The 25,889-nt window shown below is 36.8% G+C and overlaps 1 protein-coding gene across 1 annotated transcript in view; it reads left to right on the top strand.

Annotated features, from left to right (window-relative positions):
- The window catches only part of TENM1 (teneurin transmembrane protein 1), an 862,693-nt gene that overhangs the window by 5,783 nt on the left and 831,021 nt on the right, over window positions 1–25,889 (top strand). The window contains exon 2 of the mRNA XM_070462280.1: window positions 11,270–11,336. The gene's annotated coding sequence lies outside the window, so the exon portion shown is untranslated. The remainder of the gene's footprint in view (window positions 1–11,269; window positions 11,337–25,889) is intronic.

Raw genomic sequence — 25,889 nt, 5'->3', positions numbered from 1 at the left:
CCTTTTCAAAAAGCCAGGAAATAAAACACTTTAACTTCAATTCTATCTCCCCTACCTCCACCCCCGGTACTGATTCATCGGTTTAAAGAAATCAACTTAAAGAGTTTGATATGTTGGCTTCTTAACAATTTCCTGCACCTCACTTTTCACCGATTGTTCCACTGCCATGGAAACTAGACGGGACAGACAGCTGGGAGTCACTAATTCAGGATGGGAACCTGCTTGTTAATTTAATTTCATGCCATCCTGTTGGTCCCTGAGAGTAACTATAAAAGGCTAGGGGATTGAATTTGTGAGCAATAGACAAGCAGAACAAAAATCAGTGCCATCACTGTCATTTTCCTGAAGATCTTACTGCAACCCCCATTGTCCCTAATCAAGCAGTTCTTTAAAACTAGTCACAAAAAGAGAACTTTGATTTGTGCATTCCTATTGATATTTATTTATTTATTTATAGGGCTTCCCTGGTGGCTTAGAGGGTAAAGCATCTGCCTGCAATGTGGGAGACCCAGGTTTGATCCCTGAGTCAGGAAGATCCCCTGGAGAAGGAAATGGCAACCCACTCCAGTATTCTTGCCTGGGAAATCCTGTGGACAGAGGAGCCTGGTAGGCTGCAGTCCATGGGGTCGCAAAGAGTCAGACACGACTAAGTGACTTCACTTCACTTTATTGATATTTATGTGTATGCTACAGAGAGTTTTTTTGTTCTATGAGAACGTCACAGCTGTAAAATAGTTTCATATTAGCTATTGCATTGAAAAAATATGTTCAGTAAAATTATGATTTTATAGACTTTTAAGAAGCCTAGTTAGAGATCACAATAAAGTTAAATATAAATGAAGCTTGAATTTTCTGGTAAGATTGGTTATTTTCCCTTTTCAATTATAAATATAATTTTATTAAAATATCTATGCCCCACTTTTTTTTTTATTACAGAGACCAAATGGATTTGAATACATTTATTTGAAATCTGTAAAGCACACATTTTACCCATCACCATAAAGCATACTGATTGTTTTAATTTTAATTGACTAAGTTGTCAGTTGATAAGTAGTCAACAATGAGGAAATTGCCTTTTAGTGTTTCTCATATTCTTTTGTAACATTTTTGTGGCTGATTATGACTAACAAAATTGAATTTGGGGATCACAAACTCTAATATGAGCTGAATTGCAATCCGTGTTAAGCCTTTTGCAATATTATCAGCTATGGGTTCTGATAAACTAAATATTTTTTTTCCCCGAATTTATAGCTGTAAACAAATTTCTATATTATGGCTAAGAAAGAGTGATTCTCAAAAAGGATTTTGATAAGAAAAAAAAGAATGGAGATCTAAATCTATATTTATATGTCACCAAGTAATTTTCTGTTTCAAAGTGACTAGAACTTCAAAATACAAATGTCTCAGAATTATTAAAGATAGAATGAAGTAGTGATCTAAAAATTTAGGAAAAATAATATTTTCATTTTTACATTTTAAGGAATATTTTTGATATCATTATCCAGTTGTCAGGTATTGAATTGCATATATTTTGTTAACTGGTTTATTTTTGATCCATGTCTGAGTAGAATTACCAGAATATCTGAGTAAAACATGAAAATCTCAATCATCATTATTGATCATGTAGATTTCCTAGTATCCGTCTGTGTCCTATCTTTGTCATGTTGATTTCCTCTAACTTTTCAGCAGATGCTTGAGTTTTGGATGTATAGTGAAAAAAATAATCATCCGAATAGTTCCAAATATATAATCAGTTAATTTTAACTCTCTATGTAAATGATGTTATGAAGATACAACCTCAGTTTCCCTGTAAAAATTAATGCATGCATATTAAGTTGCTTCAATCCTGTCTGACTCTCTGCGACACCATGGACTGTAGCCCGCCAGGCTCCTCTGTCCATGGAATTCTCCAGGCAAGGATACTGGAGTGGGTTGCCATTTCCTTCTCCAGGGGAATCTTCCTGACCCAGGGATCGAACCTGCATCTCTTGGGTCTCCTGCATTGGCAGGAGGGTTATTTACCACTAGCGCCACCTGGGAAGCCCAGAAATTAATGTTTTCCTATTTAGATGAAAGATACTGTAAATATTCAGAATGCTGATTGAATATATGTATTTATATGTGTGAGTATGTATATGTGTGTGACTTTAAGTAGAACCCCTATATGGTTTTATCAAAGGAAATCCAGTTTCATTTTAATGTTTGGAATCACAGCTTAGTGTTTTTAACTGTGTGTGTGAATGAGAGTTTTTAAAGCAGCCAAAATAAAAAGTACATTGCTATCAGTTTGCATACTTCAGGGAAAATCTGATCACCAGCTAAGATCAAGGAGAAATTTTCCCAGTTTCAAGGTCTTGTATAATTAGGTGGATTCTAAGTGTTTATATTAATTCTAATGCCTCTATCTGGTTGAGACACCTGTCAAAGAGAAAGTGCCAGATTAACTGGACAATTGGTATATTAGATATTGCAATCCCTGTGTCCCAGCAGTGGATAGACATTTTAAGAAAACTCTTCAGTTGTTCAGAGAAATTAGAAAAAAGATACCGCAGATGGCCTATCCCAATAATCCAGGATTTTTTAGGTACATTTAAAATTAAATGTCCTAAGAGATGATTAATTCAGGAAAGTTATTGATAATGAACTCATCTTATGCTACACATCCTTTGCACCTATGATGATGCCTTATTAAAAGTGTCTCAATCTTGCTAATTACCACCTGTGTTTAAATATAGAGTTGTATAAATACACTACAACCATACAGTGGCTGGAAGCTTTCTAAACCTGAAATGTTCCTAGCTAACTCAATTGCTATCAACAAAATGTTTCTGATCAACATTTTGAATTTATACTCTGTGCATTACCCCCCTTTAGCATTAATGATTTTCTTTTTTTAAAGCTGCTCTGCTTAATTGCAAGCATTTGAGTGATATTGATGTGTGTTCTCCAGCTCTATTAACTAGCCCCCAAATATATTTGTATTTGTGTGTGTGGATGGAATTTTTTCTAAAGTTAAATTTATTAAAAATTAAGTGTACATTTTGATGTGGATTTAAGCATCATTTATAGAACCGTATAAGTACATCACCTATTTGCTTGCTGCATGCTTGAAATGCATATATTTTTGTGATTGTAATTCATATCTTTAGAGCTTTAAGGAATGTAGGGAAGCATTGACAGAATTGCTGTGCAAGTCAAGTAAGAAACTCCTTTTAATTTCACTAATGAGATCTAGTGACTTCTAAGGGAGAAGGTTATGCTGTTGATTGGCCAGTTGATACCTATTACTTTAACTTGAGAAGACTCTTGTACCTTTAAATACCAATAACATCACTCTCATTTCTTCTTCCCTCCTTTCCTTCCTTTCTTTTTCTTTCTTTCTTTCAGCTGTTTCCTAGAGTTGAGGTAGTAGATACAGATTTATGAGAAAAGAAGCTCTGGGACATTCACTAAAGTTTTGGGAGTGATTAATCTTTTTATTCTACTTCTAAATCTGACCTATTCTTTAAGTATATACTAGAAAATTATAAATATAATGTGAAATATTATTTGTATATTGTTTTTGGCTCATACATTCTTTCAGTTATCTTGGATAGGAGCTAAAATAGCACGCTAATATTCTGGGTTGATACCTTTTATTACAGATTTACTCTGTGCATGTTTCTCTATGTTAGTGCACTTGTGATTGATTTTTCATGTTTATTCTAATAAAATGTCAACCTTTAGGTGTGACACCACTTATTTTTGGTTTCAATAAAGTATTAACACAAGAGTGCTACATTTTTCATTTGTTTTGTTCTTATCCTCTGTTTGAAATATTGCCTTAATGAAACATTGGACAACTTGTGAAAGTGAGGTAATCTTAATATAAACAATTAGAATTCAGTGCAAGGGAAATATTTTAAGGGTAATTTAACACAATAGAGAAAAATTTAACAATATATTTCTGTTAAACATGGAATAAAACATGTTTAAGGAAATGTATAAAATAGCACTAGACTAAGTAAGAAGGGAACACTGGTCCTAGACATTTAACAAAATACATGGGACTGCTTTGTTGTTGAGAAAGCAGAAGAATCAGTGTTTACACAGAGCTCTGGGACAATAGGTCTTGAAATCTCAAGTGTTTTCCATAGACTCTCCAAGTCTCATGGACTGACTTCTTTTTACTGAAGACTTGAGTATTACACAGTTTTGGTTATACTTCATAAAACCATCTTCATGAAGAAAAAACTTCATCTGTTCAGTCATTCATTCATTCATCAAAACTTTGTAAATGCCTGTTTATCCAGTAATACAGAGATATTTAAAAAAAAACAACTTACCATATAATGGGGGAGGCAGACATTTGAATTGACTTGTAAATAATAGCGAAGAATTTTTTTAGAGAATACAGAGACCCACAGTCCACATGGCTAAAGGATTGTGAAAGGGTACAAGTCTAAATTAGCAATGGGGAATATCAACCCAGGAAAACAGAATATTGTTTTATTTCCTGCCTAGGTTTGGGGAACAGAGGTCAGGGATAATGTCTTATTTCCTTCTGTGTGCCTGACACACAGAGGAGGCTTAGTACATATTTGTTGAATGACTGAGTGTGTTAGGATTTTCCTGCATGGAAAGAAAATCCTGGAGAATTGTGGGTTTTATGATTTTTATCCAGAATCGCAGTACAGTGCAGTGTACTGCATTGTAGCAGAATCTACTGAATTAGATGAGGGGCTTTAAAGTGAGGGGGGGGGGCAGGTCACCAACTTTGAGTTTTAGAAAGATGGCAACCAGTATGAAGGATGGATTGAAGTCCATGAAGAGTATGTTAAGGGACTGTGTTACAATTAGGAGGGTGTGAACCAAGGCAGGGACAGCAGAGATGGAGAGGAGGGGGGAAAATTTGAAAGCTACTCATAAGGTAACAACAGTTGGGACATGGAACTCAATTACCTTGAAAAGGGAGGAATGACACTGAGACTTTTGGCTTGGAAAATTGTGTAATGCCATTAAGCAATACAGGGAACGTAGAAGAAAAAGCCAGTTTTGATGGGGATAATCAGGTCACGTTTGGATTGACTTAATATGAGACACTATCTGGACTTCTTGATAGAGATGATTTGTCACATATAGAAATTGCAGATCTGAAGATCAGGTCTGGAAAAAGATTTGTGTGGCATCAGTCAATGTAGTAGTTGAAATCATAGGAAGGTGAGTTCACCTAGAGAGTATATATAAAGTAAGAAGAGAAGTAAGGATGAAATCTCGAGACACGCTGAACTTAAAACGTTGGTGACATAAGAGGAGCGTTCAAGAGAGAACAAGTCAAGAAAGAGTAAAGTCAGAGAGGTAGAAGGCACACCAGGAAATAATGAAATAAAAGCTTAAGGAGGAAAGGGTTTTCTAAATGCCATCTGAGCCAAGACTTGGGAAACTAATTCATTAAAGGAAATTCAAATGGCTAGTAAGCATGAAAAAAAAACTCAGTCTCCAATAATCAAAATAAATGCAGATTAGAAAAAATAAATACAAGGGGTTTTGTTTTGTAAGATGACACTTGGTGTAATTGCTGAAGTCCCCAAACTTCAGAGTCTTCTTGATTCTTCTTTTTTCACACCTGACATTACTGTTTCAAGCCATATGCTTTGAATCATTTTCCTCTCATTCACCATTAGTGTTTTAGTCTAAGCCACTGTCTCTCACCTAGACTACTGAAATGGCCTTCTAATTTATGCCCTTATATACATTTTTGACCCCACATAGTTTTCCCCACAGCAACTAGGTTGATCCTTTAAAAAAATAAATAAGATCTTGTGATTTTCCCACCCTCTACCCTCTGATGGCTGGCTTGTTATCACACATAAGATAAAATTTAAAAAATCTTTACCATGTCCTACACAGTCCTGCAGGATTTGGTCCTTATATATCTGATTTCATATCGTTCTATTCTTCCCGCTGGATTTTGCTCATAACATTCTAGCCACCCTACCTTCCATTCTGTTCCCTAAACATGCCATGCACTTTTGTCTCCCAGGGCCTTTGCACTTGCTATTCCCTCTGCCCGAAATGAATTTTCTTACTCTGAACAAGTTTTCCTTCATCATAGAGATATTCCATGGCCACCCTATATAATGAGTCCTCTCTATGCCTTTATCTGCTTCTGTTTTTCCCTCATATTGCTCATCACTATTTGGTATCACTCTGTATGTTTATTTATATTTATCAAATCTACTAATATCTAAGATCCCTGAGGGCATGGACTTGGTGTCTGTTTTGCTCACTGCATGGACTGGGTATCTGTTTTGCATTCATGTCACCTAGTACAGAGCCTGGTACATAGTAGATGTTTAATAGGAATTGGTTGAATGAATGAATGAATAATAAGGACATGATGAAATGTTAGTTGGTATGGATTTGGCAGCTTGCAGCCAAAAACCTTAAAAATGCTCATACCATTTGACCCAGTAATTCTACTTCTGGGGATTTGTCCTAAAGAAATAGTGCAAAAAGCAGAAAAAGCTTTATTTGGCAAAGATTTTCATGAAGCATTATTTTTAAGAGTGAAAAAAATGAAGAAACTTAAATATTCAGCAAAGAGAATTGCTAAGTGATTTATGGTAAGTTTAGACAATGTAATATTTTATGATTAAAGGAGAACGTTTAATGCTATACTATCAAATAATGAAGCAGAATACACAATTATATATACCCAATATGTAAGAAAGAAAAAAAGACTGGAAAAAGATTAAATACCAAAGGTAATTATCTCTGTTTAGAGGAGGTGGGTAATAGGTGATGTTTTTCCTTTCTGTATTTTTGAGATTTTCTAAAATAAGTCTATATATAATTTTCATTACAGAAAAAATACATGTATGAAACAAAGGGGAAGCAAAAACACAAATATAAATTATATTTCCACCTTAGAAGTGAAGTTTAGGTAATAAATAACAAGGAGAGTAAACCTACTGTCCTTGAGGAATATACCAATTGTAATTGGGGCCAACTGTTGTGTGGCTCCTTTATTTTGAAGAGTTCTACAGCCAGGGAAAATAATTGAGAGCCACTGATCAAATCTAGTCTTCATTCACTGGAGAATCAAGGAGGGTTGAGTTTATCATGTTAGGATTTAAACAGGATGTTTGAGGGAGATTAGGCAAGTTAAGGCTTCTTCCTATTGCTGTGGAAAGCACTAGCAATTTACTTCATGTAAAACAGAAGTGATTATTCACTATATTTCTTCATGTCATGTAGTAAAAACAATTAAGTGTAGTTAGACTATAGATTGCTTGGCTATTCAGCCACAGTCACCTCTAATGGAAAAGAAGAAAAATAGCATTGACAAGTTTTGGCAGGTCTCATCATTAGAGATGCCCATATTGCCAGAAAAAAAGAAGCTGAAGCCAATAATGTAAACTTAGAAGTTTTCCTGGCCCTGAGGAAGAAAGTGACAATACAGAGTGCTGCAGCATTAATTGTCTGAGAACACTGATCATTGTAATGGGAAAACTGTCTCTGTTATTAACACAATTATTTTCTACAAGGTCTTTGAGTAAATGTCCCATTAGAAAAAAAGCATTAAGGTTTTCAAAGCATGTGTAGCAATATGTAAAAGATACTGTCATCAATAAAATAAAGTGTGACTTATATGCATCCCAAAGTCCTTTGAAAGTATAGTGTTAATATAGGTGTTTTAGTTATAATCAGTTTGTAATTGAGTTATTATTGAAAAACAAGTTTAAAAAGCCCCATTTTCTAAATGAGAAGGAGTTATACTTTTTAAATGCATCTGAGAAAGAGATCTAGCCATACACACATATAAGCATGTTCAAATTAATACATATGAGTACAAGGGATCTTCCCAACCCAGGGATTGAACCTGGGTCTTCTCCCGCATTGCAGGCAGATTCTTTACCAGCTGAGCCAGCTGGGAAGTCCTTCTTTTTGAACTAGATTTTTAGACCTTTCTTCTGCTCACCTCCAGTTTATGCATTTATATCCTTAGCCAATCCCAGATGGCTTTCATTTTAAGAAGCTGAGAACTGAAGGATGTAGAATATTATTCTCTAGGTGGGCCCGAACAAGAGGCAGTGGCACTAATAAAAGCTTGGGTTAGATGATCTCTTAATGAGCTTTTCAGATTTGGATTTAGGACTCTTCTTATAGGCTCTAGCCTACCTCCAAAACTAATAGTTCTGTAAGATGCATTTCTAACATTTGTGGCTCCTGCCGTTTTTGCCTCTGTTATGTATCATCTGGTTGTGTTCAATGATGGCCCTGTCAAACATTCTTTTTTTTTCCCCTCTAAGGGTAGCTAGCCCTCATGCAGTATTAAGACAGTCAGCAGTTTTTTTGTGGTAATGAATTATTGAGTCGAATAAAGAGGGAAAAGGTAAGGGAAGTGGTACATGTTGGGAACTGGTAAGTGATGGCAAGTGACTTGGGGTATTTTACATAGATGGTGTGAACTGGCCTTCTCGAATCATAAGCGGGGAGATAGGCTCCTAAAGGTTCAGTCAGAAGGCAATTGATAAGTGAGCAGAGAAGAGCTATCTGATTTTAAAGCCCTCTTGCTTCCCAGTCCTCTGTGTATCTCACCCAGGCGAAATGCTGCATATAAGACAGTCCGATTTTTAAAGCAATTTTGCTAGCTGCCTTGCAGAATCAGCCTGATGAGTATGAAGCCAATTTCTACAGACTGGCTCTGGTATATGTGGCAGAAGAGCCAGAAATACTTTTTGTAGTCTAGATCTAAGTACTTTCTGAAATGTCTTTCCTTAAAAGATTCTAACTTAGCACTATTATGGAACTATATGAACACTTGAGCAGAAGCATGTCTTTTTTGAGCAACATGAACAGTGATGAAAAATGCACATTGGGCAGTTAGACTGCAGCCAATCAAGAGCACCGCTCTAGTCTATTACGAATGATTTATATATATAGTGTATTGGATATGGAGATCATTACTAATAATATTATACTCTCTATTATCATTGCAAGGTCACCTTGGTGATCTTTGTCAAAGGTGACAATGATGTTATTGACCTACATTTTTTAAAAAATTGCTTTTAGGTACTGTCTTCTGTCTTGATTTACTGTGTAGAAAATTTAAATTGTTTGCCCTTATTACTGAGATTTTTGGCTCAAATATTAAAAAGATGGTTTTGGGAATTACTTAATTGATAAATTGGGGCCATCAGGTTAATGAAGTGCCAATCATAAAGTACTAGAATGTTAATATTTTCCTTTTCTTTTTCTTTAATTTACCACAATGCATTTTCTAAAATGGATTTTTGAAGGATTTAAAACATATAGCTTTTTATTATATGGGTGATATAAGCTCATTTTAGAAAAATTAGAAAATAATATGGTTTTTACATTTATCAATATATTATTAATGTATGTCTATGTCAGTAAAGTATATTATATATGTATACACACAGAGATGAAGATACAGAGAGAGTCAGAGACACAGCTGAAAAAGCAATCAAAAATGTAAAAAAGAAAAATGTAATTCTCCTCCTCAATTCTTCCAGAGCATGATTTAAAAGCAGCAAATTAAAGCCATAGGTAGCGATGATATGGAATGACAATTAATATGCTAACAGTTCTCAGATCATATTTAATGGCTTCTTAGTAAAACATATAGTTGTTCCTTGATATATTTCACCAAGCTCCAATTATTGGGCATTAGATAATTTCCAATATTTATATTTAAAAAATCATGAAAAAATTCTTATATATACTTCTTTGTATATACATCTCTGATAATTGCCTTATAAATATATAAACATGGAGTGAATGGATTGAAGGGAGTGTGTATTTTTTAGGCTTTTGGTACCTATTGCCAAGTTGCCCTCCAAAAATACTGTACCAGTTTACATTACTACTGAAGGAGAAATATCATATGACATCCTTATATGTGAAATTTAAAAAAAACATGATAAAAATGAACTTACAGAACAGAACGAAACTCGCAGACTTAGAGAATGAACTTATGGTTGCTGAGAGGGGTTAAGGATTGGGGAAGATCTGGATAGTTAAGGAGTTTGAGATGGACATGTACTATATTTAAAATGGATAACCAACAAGGACCTACTGTATAGCACAGGGAACTCTGCTCAATGTTATGTGGTAGCCTGGATGGGAGGGGAGTTTGGGGGAGAATGGATACATGTATATGTATGGCTGAGTCCCTTCACTGTCACCTGAAACTATCACAACATTGTTAATTGGCTATACCCCAATACAAAATGCTAAAAAAAAAAAAAGTTCTTATGATAAACATCTATGTGACTTCATATAAGGCCCTATATCAATTAGAGGGAGAAGTCTGTCCAAAGTGGAGTAAATTAATGGGGTTCATTACAGGGTACACTTCCTGCCCTATTCCTCAGTACGAAGTGTGCACATTTGTGGGCTTCCCAGATGGCGCTAGTGGTAAAGAATCTGCCTGCAATGCAGGAGACACAAGAGACGCAGGTTCAATCCCTGGGTCAGGAAGATCCCCTGGAGAAGGAAATGGCAACCCACCCCAGTATTCTTGCCTGGGAAATCCCATGGACAGAGGAGTCTGGCAGGTGACACAGTCCATGGGGTTGCAGAGTCAGATATGACTTAGCACGCATGCTCACAAGTGTGCACAGGGAGACATACACTCTATCTTATAACTTGAATGAGGAAAGTTGTGTGGAACTTGGGAAACCAAAGTGAGGGGACACGGGTTCTAGTCCTGGCTCTGCCACCTATGACATTATGTGACTTTATGCAGGCCATTTCACCTCTCCGGGCCTCACTTTCCTCATCTTGTAACAAGGTTGTCCTGCGAATTAAATGAAATGTGTATATGAAAGTTTTCTGTAAATTGTAAAGGACTATCTTAATATAAGAAATTGCAATTGTTATACATTGTCTACATTGATGAAAAGGTCTTGAAATTGTGGGTATTTCATCTCAAAATGAGTGGTATATTGAGTGAAAGTTAAATAGTATTAATTTGCGAGAGTCTGTGGGTGAGAATTCTGTAGCCCTTCATGTATACCCATTCATAATTAAGAAATTTTTAGCAGCATAGTTAGTATAATTGTTTGGTGTTTCAAGCAGATCTTTTAAGAAACTGACCCCTTTATCCTTTGTGAATTACAAAATGAAGCCTTACATTCACAACTCCCATGCCCACTCCCACCCCCACCCTACACGTCTCTGTCCTTTCCCTCATGTAAGGACTACTTTGGACCTACTTGTACATATGTTTGAAGGATAATTTGGCCTAATTTGTTTACAGGAATTACAAGGGTGACCTTTATTCAGCTGTCTCCTTTTCGATTCTCATAACTTCTGGATCTATCAAGGTATGTACATTCTACACTGAAACTTACTTTGGAAATTGAACACACACATATATGATGTGAGGGTGGGATGTTTCAAGAGAACAGCATCGAAACATGTATATTATCTAGGGTGAAACAGATCACCAGCCCAGGTTTGTGCATGAGACAAGTGCTCGGGCCTGGTGCACTGGGAAGACCCAGAGGGATCGGGTGGAGAGGGAGGTGGGAGGGGGGACCGGGATGGGGAATACATGTAAATCCATGGCTGATTCATTTCAATGTATGACAAAAACTACTGCAATGATGTAAAGTAATTAGCCTCCAACTAATAAAAATAAATGGAAAAAAAAAAGAAAAGAATGTTCCACCTGAATAATGTTATATTTATTGAGTGCCATGTGAATGAAATGCATTGTTTTAAACGTAAAATTTGGCTATTGTGTAGATAATCTTGTGTCTGTACTCCATAATTGTTTGAGTCTTTGCAAATCCAAATGTACAGGCTGCCCTCTGTGATTGAATGATTCTGTGACCTTTTCCACACACAACTACTAAAACCAAGAGACTCCTTAACTAATGGGGGTATCTGCAGATGTATACTAAACCATTTAGTAGTTTCCACTGACTACAAATAAACATGGCCTTTCTCCATAACAATGGCAAAAATATTTCCAATCAGATAATACTGCATTAATGACAAAATAAATAGTTGCCTCCTGAAATGAATGTTTTAATTTTTTTAGGAAAGTTCAAAGTAAAATGTCTGTATTGTCATGGTATTGCATTAATTTATTTACTCTTCCATCTTTCCTTCCTTTCATCTATCCCTCAATGGAACCATCCTGGTTAGAAGTCATTGTGTCTTTTCATTTGGTAAATATGCCAACCTGGATAGAATTCACCTGGAACATGGAGAAAGTGATTGCTTCTATATGCAGTCCTGTGTTAGATGGGATATGTGAGAAAATGTGGCAAGATGAGGGAGATTTTCAGATTAATCAAAATCTTTGGTTACTTAAAAGATTTCCCTCACTGGGCTTCATTCTTATTAAAAATATTAATCAATGTTAAGTTTTTAGTAAGTACAGAATAGGAAGCAGTGACTTTTTTCCTTCAATACCTGTATCTGGCATGCTATGCATCATGATTCAAATATTAATTCTCATCCCACTTATAAAAAAAATGAAAAGAGTGATCTGTATTTGTGATATTTTTGGAAAATGAAATCTTTAAAATCTTGGAATTTGCATTGTCCTTCAAAAACACAGTACAAGTGCATTAAGAGTTTTTTAATTGGATTTCAGTTAATTGAGATTATTCTGTTATGGAAATTTAAAATAGATTTGTCAGTTTTAACTACGCATGTAGTTCTATTTGCCATTCTTCTAGAGGTACTGTCTCTAGGGAATACCATTGCCAAAAAACTCATTTCACTATAGGAAAAAAAAAGTAAGATCAGAAAATAAAATGACATTAAAAGAGAAACTTACTGGAAAGGAAGATGTGTCATTCAATCAAGAAAATAATTTTCTTAATTTGGGAATTGTGAGTCTGCTAGTTGTGTAATATTAACTGAAAGGTATTTTTTTCATACTAAAAAGGTTTAAATGTGTGAAAAATGATAGTCTTGCAAAGCTAATGTGAATGAATAGATCCAAATGGAGGAAAAATGCCAAGCAGGCCAAAAGAATGCACACTTAGGAAAATAATTGACACTAAATATTTAAAAGGTTCAGAGAGCAGCTACTTTTCCTCCCTTTGAGAGACAACATGGTATAGTAGAAAAGCCCTTGCCTGTCAATCAGAAAACACAGGATCTATTCCCAGTCTTATAAGAGTGATATGGTCCTCCTAGGTCCCCTGTCTGCCCCAGCCTTGGTTTTATCACATCTATAACAAAACCTTTTTCATGCTAAAGCAGTCGATGACTTTTATAGAATTAAGGGCTCTTCTCAAGTATGCAAAATGGAGTCAAGATGAGCCATTAACTTGAAATACACACACCAGTTGTTAAAAAGATTGCTGCTTGTTTAAGTGCTTTAGTGCATTGGTAGTAGGGCATTTATTTACTTTTTATCTAAAAGCAATTGTGTATGCTAACAGCACTAGCCACTTCCCCCTACCCCCCGCCATGCACACCAGTATTGGCATTATACTAAATTGATTCAAGTAGGAGTTCAGTTAGTTAGTAGTCTCTTTTTCCTTTTTGATAAAATGCTTAACGTTGGGATGTTGTTGTGCTTCTCTCTATCTGTTGAAGTTCAGCAGAACTGTAGGTTTTCTCCCTCTTGCAAGGTGGTCAATCAAAGTCAAGTATCTCTCTGAAACTCGGAACCAGTCAAGTGCATAACCCGATGACTTCAGACTCCAGTGCTTTTGATCTGGCACCCTTCATGAGCATTGAGTTCATATTAAAGCACTTAAAATATATGCTTCTTCATCTACATATCACAGCAGTAACATGCTGGGCACAGGACAGTGCCTGGGAGTAAATAACCACTTGGAGTTAATGATCTGCGGGGCAGCTGAAGGACCATTGACTCTTCCTAGTCAGTCCTTCATCCCTATAAAATGCCTATTCCCGAGATGCCAATCCTTCAATAATTTTTCTGTCTCACATCAGATTAAGGAGTAGCCATAAATAATAGCATTTAATACATAATAATGAGATATGGTAATGCAATAAAATGTCAACAATTCTAATACTATATAAAGATGTCTATTCTGATCTAACCAAGAGAAGGAGTGGTAGATGAAGTTCATGAATCACAGTATTTTAGAAGTGACTTTCCTCTTATTGATTTGAAATGAAATATCAGTAAGAATTCATATGGTTTAGGGGAATAGTTCCCTTTCTTTTGCTCCTTATTCCACTGATGAATGATCCATTTTAGAAATAATTTAAAAATACCTCTGATATCTATTTTAAATAGATTTTTAAAAATTGGATATGTTCAGCTTCCTTCTCCCTTTTTAGCACTAGACTCAGTTTTCAAGATATGTACAGCTCTGAAATATGTAACAAATGCAACTCTATGATTTCTTTCCCAGAGGAAGCATTTTTCATTATTTATTACTGTGATAAGCTATAAGTTTTTACAATGTGCCAGGCATGGTGCTAGTTGCTGGGGAAACAAAAATCAATGAGGGACATGGTCCCCAATCACAAACTATTGGTAGAGACGTGAGGACTGACCTAAATAGAAAGAAGTAAAATAATCAAGTATTGTATATGTGAATTGCATATGAATTTATATGCTCATGGCATTCATATTCTTTTTGTAAATTTAAAGAGCTTCACATAGCAGAAACCTAATCAAATAGGGCAATGAGATATATAATCTCAAACAGCCCCCACTCAACAAATCTGTAAGAATCACTGGTCCTGGTAGGCAGAATGCCCCCAAAGATGTCCATGTTCTAATCCCTGGAACCTGTGAATATGTTGCATCACATGGCAAAGGGAATGAAGATTGCAGCTGGAATTGAGGTTGTTATTCAGCTGAGCTTATAATAAAGGAGATTATCCTGGTTAACTGGTAAACTCAATGTAATAGCAAGGATCCTTAAAAGTGGAAGAGGGAGGAGGCAGAAGAGAGAGAACCAGAGAGGTGGCAGCCTGAGAAGACAGTGGCCATGAGCCAAAGAATGGGGTGAAACCTCTAGAAACTGAAAAGGGTAAGGAAAAGGGTTATCTCCAGGAGACTCTAGAAAGGAATGTAGCCATGCTGACACCTTGATTTTAGCCCATCAAGACCCATTTCAGACTTCTGACTTAGAGAACTGTAAGATGAACCTGTGTTGTTTTATGCCACCAAGTCTGTGGTTGTTTATTACAATGCCAATAGAAAACTAGTGTATTGAGATTTTCCCAGTACAGAAAATTTGGGAAGAATTCGCTAGTTGTTAGCAATTGCTGTGGCTGAAAGGTATGGTTCATGCTGATCTTGGTACACAAAGATATTTGTCTAGTGATTGTTTTTTCTAGATATCAATATCAGGCCCCTCTTTTGTTGAAGTACAATCACTTTTAAGATCCCTGAGACACCTGACAATTCTCTGTTCCTCCCACCATGAGACTCAGGGAGAATGTAGCCCTCCTTCCCTCGCCTTCTATATAACACTGATGCCTCTTCCTCCCATCCCCTTGTCTGTCATCCTCCTGCCTTGAAGTCTAGGATGCAAGACTTTGTGGATAGGTGACGAGTAGAAAATTCTTTCTTTCATGGGGTACCTGCAGCAGCGAGAAAGATAAAGGCACTACTGTCCTAATAAATTATCCTGGTAGGGGCTTTATGACAAGTATAAAGTTGGAAATTGAATGTAGTATGGAATAGGAGTCTCAAGCTAGTGGCCTACTGCTCAGGATCAGTCCTAAGACATATTTTGTTTGCAACTTGGGATTCTTCTTCTCCTCTCCTCTCCCCTTCCTTTTTAAAATGTTTATAGCTTGAGTGCTCTGTTCAATTCCATAGTGTCTGCCACCCACTGTTGTCTTATTCCTTGCTTACTTGACTTGTGTGATATGATCCTGGTCCCTGTGCCGTGGTAGTTAAGATCAAATACTTTAGAGTTTAAATGGTGAGATGATCCAATTCCGCCATATATTGGCTGTACACCTCGGGTAAGTAGAATAAGCATAATCTTTCTAACTTCAGTCTTCTCTCCTCTAAAATGAAATAATACTTAGACTTAGTACCTCATAGACTTGTGAAGTTTAAAATAGCCTGCCCATGACACATAAAGCACTCTACATGGTGGCTGGTATACAAAATTGTACATCCTCTATAAATATTAATTATCACTCCAACTACCACTCTTAGGGCACAAAGCAGGGGGCTTAATCAAGTCCATCTAGCACAAGGATAAGAAGCAGGCATCTGAAAAGTTTTAATTAAGAAAGTAATGCTAGTACTAGAGATATTCTGTAAATATACACTGGTAGGGTGGGTAGGGATTAGCAATTTGGTTTCATCTGATGAACAAATGGTGGGGATGGGCAGATGTTCTATGCAAAAGAAGCAGTGATACAAAAACATAAAATAGCCTGGTCTCTTAGAGGAACAGCAATCATCCTCTTCAGCTAAAGGGTGATGTAGAAGGCAGAAATGAGAGAAGATGAGGGTGCAGAGGTATGCTTGGGACAGATGAAGAGGGACTTATCTGGCCTAAGAACATCTTCTTTTTCTAGGAAGCCAGTGATTTGTTAACTCTACTTATGAACTTTAAGTTTGTTGTACTACCCACTGAGCTTTTATCTTGTCTGATAGGCAACCCTTGAAATGAGTTTACCTAGGAACATGGCTTAAAAGCCACTTATATAGTCATAGAGGAATGAGGGAAGGACTTTAATAACCATATTTGTGATATAGAGGGTTCACCCAGGTGATAGTATGAAGAATGGATTGGAGGGGGCCGAACTTCTGATGGCCAGGAATCCATTTAGGAAACTACTAATATAGGTCAGATGAGAGATGACAAGGACCAGATGGCCATTACCAGTGGGAACAATGATAAAGGGATAGGTTGAGAACAGTGGTTCTCAAACTTGAGGGTTTGTTGTAGGGCTTATTAAATTGCAAATTGCTAGACCCTACTCTTGAGTTTCTGCTTCAGTTAATATGAGGTAGGGCCCAATAATTTGCATTTCTAGCAAGTTCTCAGAGGATGCTGATGCCATGGGTTCAGGGACTACAGTTTGAGGATCTTGAGATTTGAGATGTGCTGACTTTGTAGAACTGATAGTCATGAATCACTCACTAGATATGGGGAGTAAGGGAAAGGTTTCTGACTTGGGAGACTGAATGGAAGGTAATAATAGCATTCACTGTTACTGAGATCAAGTTTAGGCTGAGTTGAAAATTTTTTTTCATGACCCAAGGGAAGGTCTTTAAGTAGGATTTGTAGTCGGGTCCTGGGCCTGCTTTTAGATATCTTGACCCTGTACTTTTGCAGTTTTTTTCCAACCATACCCCACCCACCCTAATCCCATTTATCTGCCTTGGTGATGGAAGTGAAACTAGGGGTCTAGGTGAGGGAGGTTAAGGAGTTCCGTTTTATACCTACTTGTTTTTGAAGGCTATGGAACATCCAAATGAGAGACTCTCAAAAAATTGAAAGCTTTAGGGTTTTTTTTAGTGGGTTTTTTTTATAAATAAAAAAATTTTTAAATAAGTCTTTCTCCTTATATCAGTTTGATCATGATCTTTCTTTGTATAAAATCAAAATAGTCAAGATACAGGTCCAGACATAGTTACATTGAACTTTTTCATCTAGTGACTTCCTGTATATTTGCAGTCAATCCTATAAGGATTTCTTAGTTTCAAATTTGCTCATAGCTGACAGTCATCCTTTTTATAGTATAGATCAGTGAATCCAAAACATGTTCATTTTTTAATTCCCCTTGAACACTCCTATGACCTAGCTTTCTCTATATTGCCGCTTCACCAAAAAGAAAAATCAAAGTATGGCAGGCTATCCATGCTGTTAAGTAGGGGAGAGTAAGAGAGTATCATGTAGGTTGCTCTTTTTTCTTCTTTTTTTTTGTGTGTGTGGCCTATTTCAGTAATGGTCAGATTTTTCACCAAAGCTACAAGCTATCTCTGTAAGTTTGAGAGTAGGCAAAGAAAAAGTCTTGCAATAGAATGAAGTACCTACATGCAATGGTGAGATGAGGAATAAAACAGAGCCTATGAGACCTTAGAGAGGCAGAAGCAGAGGATAGTAAGAAGAATTAAACTGACTTGATTTTGTTGCAAGGGGGCAGTTGTACAAGTAAGTTGATCTTTTCTGGCATAGAATATATCCTTACAAAGACAGACAGATAAAGTAGATAGAGATATATAGATATGTATAGATTCTCAATTCACTTGTTAGCTTAGAGTTCCATGAAACTGTAGAATCACCTTAATATGGAGGCAGAAATACTTGGTTTGTAGATTCAGTTCATTTTCTCGGAGCATTTAGTGCCAGTCTTTTAAGAAAAATGGAAGCATTGTGTGGTTGGTACTTATTCCTCTACTCCAGGAAACACACACACACACACACACACACACACACACACACACACAATCACAAAGCTGAAAAGAAAGCCTTGGGCTTTCCCTAAGTGTTTATAGATAAGCCATAATCTGAAATGCATCCATTATTTCCCAACAAAAAGTCCAAAACTGGATGTTTAGGAAATGGAATCAGAGTTAATAGAAATTGCTCTTAGGGATTCTGGAAAATCTCTCTGAGCAGATCTTCTTTAAGAGTGTTATTTCAGTCCCATAATATTGTTAACCTCACAGCTGAATGCAGCAAAGTACCTTTTGGGTGAGACAAAGTCCCACACTCCATCTCACCTTAATAAATTTGAAATCACTATTTCTTCAGCCTAACATACTTCCAAAGTATATGGAGAATCACTGTATATTACTTTTTAAGGTTAAAAAAAATCAGTGACAAAAATTCTAAAATAAGTACAAAGGGACCATGTAATCCCTTGCTGTGTGGTGCACTATCTGAAGTAGTCAGGGTCTTTTCTATAGGATAGACACTGAATTTGTGACCTTCAAGTATTGTCCTACTTTTGCTAGATGCCTGACATATGTCAGATGAAACTATTCGACTTATATGATTTTAAATGGCTGTTTTCTGAGAATACATCAGCTACCTATTTTCTCCCAGACTCATCTGTATGATGACTGCATGTGAACTTTAATTTTAAAAGATACACTTTCAGTGACATGGCTGACTATCACTGTGTGTAATAGATGACTTATTTGTTCTCTTCCTATTTGCGAAATTTGCACCTGGTTAAATGGGATGGATATAATTCACAGTGTATGATGTAAACCTTCAGTGATAAATTCATGTAAAGTATACAAGTTTTCAATGCCCTTCTTAATTTTATTTTTATACACTGCTTTGTTCAAAAGCACTCTGATTGATGTTCGACTCTTTTGTATACTATGTATGAACACAAAATAAAAGATGCATTTATTTGCATGCCCTGGTGTAAGCTCACATCTACATACTGTATGATGTGAATACCACCTAAGAGTACTAATTTGCATCAGGCTTATAGTTTTAATCATAAGAGAGCACACAAAGTTACTACTCATTTTATTGTTGACAATAGTTTGAGGAGGCGGAGAAAGGAGCGGAAAGAAGACTGTTTGGTAATTCTAAGAAAGGCTGATTTTCAGTTAAGTACATTTTTTGTAAGTCATTTTGTCATTTGGTAAACACACAATGATTATTCCTTCAGACAGATGAAATATTCATTAGAAGGAGAAGTGAGGAAATGACAGTACTATTAAAGAATAGCAAGGTAGTGGGAGGCCTGTCAAGAATATTCTGACCCCAGGAAAAAGAAATCAGAATTGCCATAGAAAGGGACTACAGAATGCAAACTTTTTAAAAAGTTATTTCCATAAAGTCTGAGGAAATCTTGGCCTCCATTAAGATTTTTGTCCCTGAGAGCCTAAACTGTAAGTACGGTATCTGCTTTGTCTGCAGAATAAAAAAGGAGATCTTCACTTAATCATTATCCTGGGAGCTGAACATCCTGCTACATTTGAATAAAAATGCCTACTTCATTACTGATGGGAACACAGAGTTCAGCGTACCAAATGATTTACAGTAGAACTTACTGACAGGGCTACCTTATAAATGAATGGGCCATTTAAAGAATACTAGTTGTTAATGTGTTTAGTATTCGATGAAATACCTAAGGCCCACAAACTCTAGGAAATCTACCAAATGAGTGCTGTCTATAAACAAACAAAAAGAAATAGTTCTAGCATACCCTTAGGTAAAATGGAAACTGATGACATAGAAAATAGGATTCTGATGCATCAACAAATACTCTCAGTTAATTTCTCTAGTGAAACCTCTTAAAATTATGGGAAACATAGAGCTGTGAAAGAATTGAGCTGCAGGAGATCTTGAAAAATCATTTGCTCTAGGCTTCTGCTTTCAAACATGTGAATGACTGTACACAGGGTAAGGGGGTCCTGTTGTCAGTGTTATGAGTATAGAATTCTTTATTTAGCAAATATATATACACCACCTGACCTGCCTCTTGAGAAATCTGTATGCAGGTCAGGAAGCAACAGTTAGAACTGGACATGGAACAACAGACTGGTTCCAAATAGGAAAAGGAGTACGTCAAGGCTATATATTGTCACCCTGCTTATTTAACTTAAATACAGATCACATTATGAGAAACACTGGGTTGGATGAAGCACAAGCTGGAATCAAGATTTTTCCAGGAGAAATATCAATAACCTCAGATATGCAGGTGACACCACCCTTATGGCAGAAAGCAAAGAAGAACTAAAGAGCCTCTTGATGAAAGTGAAAGAGGAGAGTGAAAAAGTTGGCTTAAAGCTCAACATTCAGAAAACTAAGATCATGGCATCCAGTCCCATCACTTCATGGCAAATAGATGGGGAAACAGTGGCAGACTTTATTTTTTTGGGCTCCAAAATCACTGCAGCCACGAAATTAAAATACGCTTACTCCTTGGAAAGAAAGTTATGAACAACCTAGACAGCATATTAAAAAGCAGAGACATTACTTTGCCAGCAAAGGTCTGTCTAGTCAAGGCTTTGGTTTTTCTAGTAGTCATGTATGGATGTGAGTTGGACTATAAAGAAAGCTGAGTTCCGAAGAATTGATGCTTTTGAACTGTGGTGTTGGAAAAGACTCTTGAGAGTCCCTTGGACTGCAAGGAGATCCAACCAGTCCATCCTAAAGGAAATCAGTCCTGAATATTCATTCGGAAGGACTGATGTTGAAGCTGAAACTCCAATACTTTGGCCACCTGATGTGAAGAACTGACTCATTGGAAAAGACCCTGATGCTGGGAAAGATTGAAGGCAGGAGGAGAAGGGGACAACAGAGGATGAGATGGTTGGATGGCATCACCAACTCAATGGACATGAGTTTGAGTAAACTCCAGGAGTTGGTGATGGACAGGGAGGCCTGGCCTGCTGCAGTCCATGGGGTCGCAAAGAGTTGGACATGACTGAGCGACTGAACTGATTGACTGATATATATATTGCATTTGTGGGTCAGCACTGTTCTGAGCACTTTACAAATGTTAACTGGGTATCTTTGTCATGGCATTGCTTTTCCCTCTTTCTATTCTTTCTTTTTTCTCAATACATCTTTTTCTGTTTCCCTTGCCCACTACTCGTTTCTTAGTTTCACCATAGGCCCTCCTTAGCACTCTTCCAGGTTTGTTGGGGCCATCCAGGGTAATGAGGTTACTGAATGCTAGTGTAACCCTCTTTTTTTCTCATTGCTTTTAAGGATGCCATGTAATTTAGGTCAGATTTCTTATAGAAATAACAATAGATTATTTTATCATTTTGCTTTCTGTGACTTTTCATTTTATCATTGAAATAGATAAAATTGTGCTGGAATAATTAGATATCCACATAGCATTGATAGTTACTTCCAGTGTCTTAAGATCATTTCTTTAATAATAATACTTTTGGATAAGACTCAAATTAGAAAGGGGGCTGCATGTAGACTATTCCTTAAATAGTGATTTCCCATCTTAAATTTCAAGTTTGCCAAAACACATAGAATCTTTTTTTCTCTTTCTTGGCATTTGGCAAAAGAGGGTGAATGTACTTTCTTCATTTCATATTTTGTCTTCTTATTCTCAAGTTTGTGTTTTTTACTTTGTAAATAAGTGGTATGGCCAGTATACAAATATGGTTTCAGCTACTATTTTGTCTCTAAAAGTGAAAGTGTTAGTCGCTCAGTTGTGTCTGACTGCGACCCCATGGGCTGTAGCCCTCCAGGCTCCTCTGTCCATGGAATTCTCCAGGCAAGAATACTGGAGTGGATTGCCATGCCCTCCTCCAGGGGATCTCACATTTTGGAACTCCTGAGTTAAGGCATCTGAGTCTTGGACTGGACCTTTGCATATGGCAGATGAATTTCACACACCTGCACAGAGTGCTTTTATTGTGTGCGTGGTAAGTCTCTTCAGTTGTGTCTGACTTTGCAACCCTATGGACTGTAGCCTGCCAGTCTCCTCTGTCCATGGGATTCTCCAGGCAAGAATACTGGAGTAGGTTGCCATGCCCTTCTCCAGGGGATCTTCCCGACCCAGGGATCAAACCCGTGTCTCTTAAGTCTCCTGCATTGGCAGGTGGGTTCTTTACCACTGGTGCTACCTACTAAAGGAGCCCAATGTTACCCCTCTAAAGGATGATTCTAGTAGGTATATTCTGAAATAAGTCTTTAAAATGTTTGCAGTAGCCTGAATAGAAAGAAAGAAAAAAATGAATCAGAATAACTTGGTTTTCTTGTGTCCTCTAATCCTTTGCCTACTCGTATCACCATTCTAGAACTCGTCTTCTCTTTGCCTGTTGTCGGTACTTCCCTGGTGGCCCAGTGGTTGGGACTCCATGCTTTCACTGCAGGGGGTAAGGGAATTTGCTGCTTGGTTGCAGAACTAAGATCCCACAAGCTTCATGGCATGGCCAAAAAGAAAAAAGAAAGAAAGAAAATGGGTATTTCTTCCTGGATTATTTTCTGTTTCTTATACTCAAACTGTGGATATACCCAAGATCCATTATTATTTTTTTCCTTCTGCCTTTTCTTCCTTGGAGATTTTGTCTACCTTTATGAACCTAAATACCATTTCTTATGTAAATGATTTTTAAATATCCATTTCCTGTACTACGGTCCCACATCTCCAACTTCCTGCCACACCCGTATACTTGAATAGACTACAGATATCAGAAATGCATTGTGTTTCTAATGGTGAGGTCATAATCTTTCTGAGGTTGGATCCCCTATTCACCTTCTCACTTTCTGTCAGTAATTTCTTTATTCTTCCAGCTACCCAGGCTTAAAATCTTGAAGTTTTCTTTGCCCCTTTCTTGTGTTGATATTTTGCTTTCTGTATATAATCAATCAGTGCTTCATAATGTCTTTCGCTTCCCTCCTTTCTTTTTTGTATCACTGCCATGAGGTTTACCTCTACTTTAGACAGTTTAGCATCTTGCTCATTCGTCCCCTACTAAAAGCTTAGTATGTAGCTCTGTCCATAGCAGGAACTCAGTGTATTTTGGTTTTGTGATTGACTGAGGCCTGAGTTCCCTCCTGCCTCTAGCAACACTGAGCAAGTCACTTTTGGAACCAGATTTTTTGGAGTCCATCTTTTCCTGCATGTGTGCACTATTCCTTTTGTAGCCAAGTGTATATATTTTATCAGAGTATTATATATCTTTCGTGAGCTACTAGGGGGAAGGGGATTTAAATTGATCCTGAATTAATGAGTTCCAGTGCTTTAGAAGGACAATCAGTACATTTTATCTAGTGAGGGTGAAATAATAATTTTCATGATGGTGGAGACTATATAAGCTTTATTCACTGCTGGACCCCAGCATCTAGCATCTAGTAAGTATTTACAAAGGTATGTTGGATGACTTAATCGATAAATGGCAATGATACTGATAACTATGCTGTCCCCAAATGGGAGAACAAAATTCTCCTGATGTCTTACCTCATTCATTCTAATATATTAGACTGAGGGGATTGTACCAAACACACTGAGATTTTTTCACATAGTCATATATTTAATGTAATAATTGAATCTTTAAGTAAAATTTATGTCCATTCTAAATTATGCTCCTTATGGGATATCATGGCATGATTCTACTTGGGCACTACAAATTATTTTGATGGAGTGAAATGTGTTTTCATGTCTGTTTGTGAAATGTGGAATGGTATTGAATTGCTTTAAGTGTCATGTTTGAGATGAGTTTAGGCTGGTTTCTTTGAGTTTGACACATTTCAGTCTGTCATCCTGTCCTTAGAGATGCTGGAAATTAAATGGGGATACTTAAATAATTTAATTTATAAACTTGCTTACAGCTATGTGGTTTATCAAGCCAGATGTCGGTAGCCTCAGTTTCTTGTGGCTCAGTTGCTGCCAGAACATAAATTAAAATTGTTTCTGTGTGTCAGGTGCTAATGCATGTAAAAACAGAAGAAACTATCTTTCAGAGGACCAGTCTCAGTATAGTTTCTGGTGGGCAGTGCCATTTTTGTTAACCATTGGCTAATTTTGAAAAAAGAAAAAAATATAATTCACTTATAAAACAAGTTCAATTATACTTCTGGGGAAATCTTGCTCCCTGGATGACGTATAGGATGATGTAACTCATTTCTATAACACAAAGTCTATAATAGAAATGGTATTCTGGTTTTATGCCTCTCCCTCCCCAGAAGTCATTTTCTGTTGTCATCTAACGCACTAGATTTACCCAACTTTTTATGGTTATATTGTCAGCATTACCAGGTTTCTTTTAGAAGTTGGTCTGGACAGTGTTTTAACAGGGTGTTCTTTCCTAGGAAAGATGTATGCATCTGAACACATCTTCCCACATGCAAATAGAAACCTCGTAGTCTCTATATAATTTATGTGAGGCTGTAGGAGACAACTTGAAGTGATATGAGCAATGAAGATTCTCTCCCAGCACTGCATACATGCATGCACTGTGGGATCTTGGGTAGGTCAGTTTCTCTATTCGGGTTTATTTCTTATGTAAAATGAGTTTAGGTTGAATCATCTTTTAGTTTCCTTGTATGATCTAGAATTCTTTAAGATGTTTGAAAATCTTAGGCAGCCTTTACTTCAATTCTCTCCATATTATTGAATCCTTCCCATCCTTTCAGGTCCATGAAATATTCTAAGGTGCATGACTCTAACTTGACTTTCCCATTTTTTAAATTCCTACAATGTTTATATAGTCAACATGCAGAATTTTACATGTTTGTATAGTCCTCTATTTTAGCTAATTCTCTTTTGTGCATTAAAATGATCTCCCTCACTATAGTGCAAGAGTGTTTAATGTAAGAATATGTATTATCTTTCTCCTGTTTCCTTCATTAAATCTGTTACATTATGAAGGACTTAGAATTATTAACTGATTTGGATGAGGTGTGAATCACTTATCACCTGTATTGAAAGAATTTAGAGTGTAAACAAAGATAGCCTCTTTTCATGGATGGTTGATTCTTTGGTAGCTAAAAAAGAGTATAGAGGTTGCTTCTGAAATGACTACTCTATGCATGCTTGCATGTTCAGTGGTGTCTGACTCTTTGCAACCCCATGGACTGTAGCCTGCCAGACTCCTCTGTCCATGGGATTTCCCAGGCAAGAATACTGGAGTGGGTTGCCATTTCCTCCTCCAGGGGATCTTCCTGACCCAGAGATCAAACCCATCTCCTGTGTCTCCTGCATTGTAGGTGGATTCTTTACCACTTGAGCTGTCAGGAAAGCCCCGAAACGACTACTCTCCAGCCCTCAAATTGAAGTCATATTCCAACCAAAAAGAGTGTTTCTGGTTCTTTAGATCTGGAGGATTCCATTTGTAAGAAACAAACCCTTATTTGGCAAGAAAGAGCTATTTTGGTTATTTTTCTTCTCTGGACCTCTAATATAAATTTTCTAATCCTGTCCAGCCAACATAAATTGAGCACACACTATGATCATGTTCTGTGATGAGTTTGGAGGAAGATTGGTGTGTGTAAAGACTGATGATCCTTTTTACC

The sequence above is a fragment of the Odocoileus virginianus genome, unplaced genomic scaffold, assembly GCF_023699985.2.
Source record: "Odocoileus virginianus isolate 20LAN1187 ecotype Illinois unplaced genomic scaffold, Ovbor_1.2 Unplaced_Scaffold_2, whole genome shotgun sequence".
Lineage (NCBI taxonomy): Eukaryota > Metazoa > Chordata > Mammalia > Artiodactyla > Cervidae > Odocoileus > Odocoileus virginianus.
This window is presented reverse-complemented; position numbering and strand designations above follow the sequence as displayed.